Raw genomic sequence first — 6000 nt, forward strand, 5'->3', positions numbered from 1 at the left:
CACAATATCTTTCTTCATGACATTCCACCAATACACTTCCCTCATATCTCGATACATCTGTTACACCCCATACTTTTGTACCTTGGAATGCATTCTTAAGTCTCTTGAAAGGCTCTTAAGTTTTATAGAAGGATCGTAAGCCTCTTAAGTTTCTTAAGCTTTTATAAAGTTTCTTAAAGCTTCTAAAAGCTTCTTAAGACTTATTAATAACTCTTAAGCTTCTTAAGAGTTTCCATGTGAGACGGATAATCCATAGCACTATTAAACAACTCTAAGAAAAGGAGAATGTGATACCCCATAGTAGAGAAGATTGGAAATAGAGTTATAAGAATTCGGAAGAAATTGGAGACCGAATGATATCGTAGGACACGACTTATTTACATAAGCTACAACTTGGAAATATTACATACTTAAGCTACTATAGTACATGCCAAGCTTACATAGCAAGAATTACATAGGTTCGTAAAGTAAGAGGAGATTATGAACCCACAAGGGGGAAAAAGAGTGCCACGTGGAAGCATGAGAGAGTGACTCATGGCAACAGCTGGATCAAGGGTGGTGGACCCCACATGCCATGTGTCAGCCTATGATTGGAGGAAAGGTGTGTGTTGGCCCAATGAGGGCTTGACACGTGTCACCATTTAGGGCTTGACATGTGTCACCACTTAGGGGTTGACACGTGTCACCCCCTTAGGTGGACTATATATATATGTCTTATGACTTATTAAAGTTCCATACTTATCTAGAAAATTCAAGAACAAGAAAGAAGATAAGAGAAGAAACTAGAGAGGGAGAGATCCACGGTTTTGGAAGGAAAAAAGGTGAGTTCTTCGATTTTGCTCCGCAAATTAATTATCTAGGGTGTAAAAAGATGTTATTAAGGTGTTAGTAATGAAAATTTATGGTTTGGATCATCCCAAAATGTTAGAAAACAGCCATGATATGTTAGGTGCGCTAAAGAACTTCCGAGACAAGTTTCGACGAGTTTGATGAGTTTCGGGCAAGGTAAGGGCTTCCCTTTCAAATTGGAGTTTATAATATTGTTATGAGGTATATTATATGTATTAAATAAGGTTTTAAGTGGGAAAATTTCATAAGGATGATTGACATTAGAAATAAACTAAATTGAAGTGGTTATAGCTAAATCGAAGTCGAGCAGTGGGTTGTCGTTGTGGTGCTGCGGGTGTAGCTTGTTGGGTTTCGTGTTGTAGGGATTTAAAGTTTTTTAGAAAGGGTATGGGTTCTTCTAGTTTCAGCCACACGACCCTCCAATTGGTATGGTTAAAGATTTTGTGAAATAAAGATTAAAAACTCTATTTTCGTATCGTAGTTTTGAGCTAGTTGTTTGGAGTTGTATTGTGTAATGTTGAGGTGGTTTACTTGTATATATGTTTCTATTTTTTGTTGTTGGTGTGGTTTTTGACACTGTGTCCAAGTTGAAACCTAGGAGATATTGAAGTTACAGGGGAAATGCTGCCCTATTTTTGGTAGCATCGGAACTAGTAACAAACTAGTCGAGGGTAATGAATAAGGAAATGACTCCTATTAGTACTTGGTTGTAGAGTGGGATATTGGAAAGTGAAAGGATATTAATATTAGTATTACTTTCATGTCAAATAGGTTAAGGAGGTATCAAGGCAATCCAGATTTCAATTAATCCCAAAAAAGGTATGTGAAGCTTTCTCTTGGCATGTCTTTGGCTAAGTATGTGAAGCTTTCTCTTGGCATGTCTTTGGCTAAGTATGTGAAGCTTTCTCTTGGCATGTCTTTGGCATAAGTATGTGAAGCTTTCTCTTGGAATGTATTAGCCTTAAGTGATTGATATACAAAATGTGGGGATAATTCCATTCATATAACCCCGAAGTATGACTCATAAGTCTTATTCACTTCTCAATGGTAGAATTCCTATACTAGTTGAGTTATTGCCTCTCAAGGCTTCTATATGATGGAGAGTAGTAAGAATGTGAAGTTATCTCCTTTATCTTGGCATATTTTGGCATAAGTACATAGAGCTGCCCTTCTTTCCTCTTGATATGTCTTTGACATAAGTGTGGTGCTATGATGGTAAGGTAATACAATAATAAGGTTATGATACCGAGTCCATGACGGGCCGAGTACGATATATGTAATAATGACTCCTTGAGGAAAAGTAGAGAGTAGGTAAAACTTATTCTTTCTCTTCTTTTGGCATGTCCTAATTATAAGTAAAATGTGATACGAGCTGTGGGGTAACTCCACTTTTAAGTCCTAAATGTAATCCGTATCTCTTATTCACTTTTGAATGTCAAACTCTTGTAGTAAGTTGAACTACTTTCCTTGAACTCCATAGGTTGAGAAGTACTAAATGCATAAGCTCCTAGTCCTAAGGACTATGTGACGACGGGTATCCCTGATTCTATGAACTGTTAGTATTACTTTAGTACATGTCTAGGGTCCCTGAGATCCTAAGTTATATAGGCCTCAATGGCATTTAGAAGGAACTCGAGATGGCTACACTACTATTCTGGTCCTCGGACAATAGCTTAATCTTCTAACATTGTCAAGTCTTTGATAATGATTTAGATTATATATGGTTACTCATTACTTGATTTGTGTATACTATAATACATCGTTCACTGAGTCTCGGTCCGACTATAATATAATAATTATTAAATGATATCTAGATTGGACCGAACATTCCTCGGCATTACTATATGATATATAGATCAGAACAAACATTCCTCGGTATTACTATATGATACATGGATCGGAACAAACATTCCTCGGCATTACTATATGATATGTGGATCTGGCCGTCATTCCTCGGCATTATTATACGATGTGCGGATTGGGCCGTACGTTCCTTGGCATGTACTTACTATATACATGGATTGGGTTGTATGTTACACAATGCTAATAATATATATATGCATATGATGACAGAATGATATAGATGGTACACCGAGTCCCCAAAATAGGCCGGGCACAGTACGTGATGGTAATATGTATGACTTTCTTTTATACGATGCGAGTACGGTAAATGGTTAAATTTTATACTAGCCTCCTGCATCCCTACGCCAACTGTAATTTCCTTATGATGTCTATACTTTACATACTCAATACATATATCGTACTGACCCCCCTTTCTCGGGGAGAGATGGATGCGTTCATACCCACAGGTACAGATATAGACTTTGGGGATCCATCAACGTAGGAGTTCCACTTAGCAGTTCAAAAGCCCTCCATTATGACGGAGCCTAGTTTTGGTATTAACCCTCGATGTATATATTTATTTGTTCATGGGTACGGCGGGGGCCCTGTCCCACCTTATGTTACTGTTCTTACTCTTAGAGGTCTGTGGACATGTATGTAGGTTGTGTATGGATTGTATATGCATGTATGTACAGTGGTGCCTATGATAAGCCTTGCCGACTTATATGTTATCCTGCTTGTTTATGTGCAATAACTTAAACAGGGGATAGATTTACTTATAGATAGCAAGGATATATGCGAGTGCCAAGTTCGGGCACCCGTCATGGCCTACGGGGTTGGGTCGTGATGATATCTTTGTGGAACCCAGATGAATAGAATACTGCAAACTATGAGCTTTTGAAAAAATCATTCTTCTTAAGCCCTTAACATTGGGAACACATAGAAAACCTTGATATTTAAGCACACCATTTCCCCATTGGGAGAAAACCTTAATGACTTTTTTGGCAACTTCTTTCTTCAACTCCACCAAAGTAGGATCACTATCTTGCTTTGCCTTGGCATCCTCCATAAGAGACGATTCAAAGCCATTTTGAACAACAATGCCACCATCCTCCAAATCAATCAAATGAAAACCCAAATGAGCTAGTCTATGAACATCACGAACTAACTCCTTCTTTTCATATTCAATGTAGGCAATACTATTCATGGACAATCTACTAAGAGCGTCCACAACCACATCCGATTTACCTGGATGGTACAACACACTCATATCATAATCCTTCAACAACTTAAGCCATCTCCTTTGTCAAAGTTTCAAGTCTATTTGGTTGAACACATATTGCAAACTTTTATGGTAGGTGAATACATCAACATGGCCACCATAGAGATAGTGTCTCCAAATCATCAAAGCAAACACAACCACTGCTAACTCGAAGTCATGAATTAGATAATTCTTTTTGTGCACCTTGATTTGCCTAGAAGCGTAGGCTATCACCTTTATAATTTGCATCAAAACATAACCAAGACCACTCCTTGGAGCATGACAATGGACAACAAACCCATCAGACCCTTCTAGTAAAGTCAACACCAGAGTGGAGGTTAGTCTATTTTTCAACACTTGGAAGTTTTTCTCACATGCCTCAGACCATTAAAATTTCACCTTCTTTTATGTCAAAGTAGTTAAGTGTGATGCAATGGAAGAGAATCCTTCCATAAACATCTATAATAACTGGCTAAGCTCAAAAAACTTTGAATATTAGAAGGAGACAAAGGTCTAAGACAATTCTTTACCGCTTTGGTGTTCTTTGGATCAATCATAATACCTTCATCAGAGACATTATGACCAAGGAAGACAACCGACCTCTACCAAAACTTACACTTGCTAAACTTAGCAAACAAGTGATGGTCCTTAAGAATTTGTAAGGAAATCCTTTAAAAACCGCTTGCTCATCTCACTCCGAGAATAGATCAATATATCATCAATGAATACAATAACGAACATATCTAAATATTGCTTGAACATTCTGTTCTTCAAATCCATAAAAGATATAGGAGTGTTTGTTAGTCTGAAAGACATAACCAAGAATTCAAAGTGACCATACCGAGTTCTTAAAGCCGTCTTCAAAATGTCACATTCTCTTACTCGGAGATGATGATAACCCAAATGAAGATCAATCTTTGCTTGATCGAATAAGTCATCAATCCTTGGGATGAGATACTTATTCTTAATCGTGACCTTGTTCAATTGGCCGTAGCAATGAACATATGGAGATAATCATGTTTCTTCCTTACAAAGAGAATCAGAGAACCCTGTAGAGAGATACTCAGTCTAATAAAACCCTTCTTCAACAAGTCTTTCAACTGATCCTTTAATTCCTTAAGTTCTGCCAAAGCTACACAGGATGGAGGAATAGAGATAGGTTGGATATCAGGAAGAAGATTAATAATGAAGTCCATCTTTCTTTTAGGAGGGATACCTGTGAGATCATCGGAAAATACTTCTGAAATATCATTAACAATTAAAATTGACTCAAGATTATGAGCTTTAGAATTTGTATCCCTAACCTAAACTAGATGATAAATGCATCTTTTGGAAATTATTTTCTGAGCTTTAAGGCGTGAGATGAATTGACCCCTAAGTATTGTATTATTTGTGAGAGTTCGTCCATTTGAAAAAAAGACATCAGATTATACAAAGTGCCCCTAATGCTATGATGTTGACACAATCTGGTTGGCGGCATTTTCAAATTCTAGGACTGACTCATTAGGAAATTGAATCTTGACCACACGGGTTCTACAAACATATAGAAGCATAACATGCATTAAGCTAATCTATACTGAGAATAACATCAAGGTAGGAGGTCATATCAAGTTCTACAAGATCAATTGAGGTGATTTTCTGAAAAAACTAAAACTGGGCCATTTCTATAGACTCTTTTATCCAAAATTAAATCCCCAACATGAGTGTAGACGAAAAATAGCTCTAACAAGATCTCGGGACTAACCACAAATTTCATAGAAACATAAGGAGTAAGAAATGATAGATTAGGACCTAGATCTAACAATGCATAAACATCAAACTCAAACACTTTTAACCTACTGGTAATGACATCGGGAGACTCCTCTAAATCCTGCTTAGTCTGAAGAGCACAAAATTGGTTTGGTTCAGGCCACCACTGGACTCTATAGTAACACCCTTTTGAGCTTGTCTATCGATGGTTTGAGTCTGAGCCTGGGGTTGACCACTAAATCTACAATCCTTCGCATGATAACCCTACTTACACACCTATAACAAGCACCCAGTCCCAC

The sequence above is a fragment of the Solanum dulcamara genome, chromosome 1 (genome assembly GCF_947179165.1).
Source record: "Solanum dulcamara chromosome 1, daSolDulc1.2, whole genome shotgun sequence".
Lineage (NCBI taxonomy): Eukaryota > Viridiplantae > Streptophyta > Magnoliopsida > Solanales > Solanaceae > Solanum > Solanum dulcamara.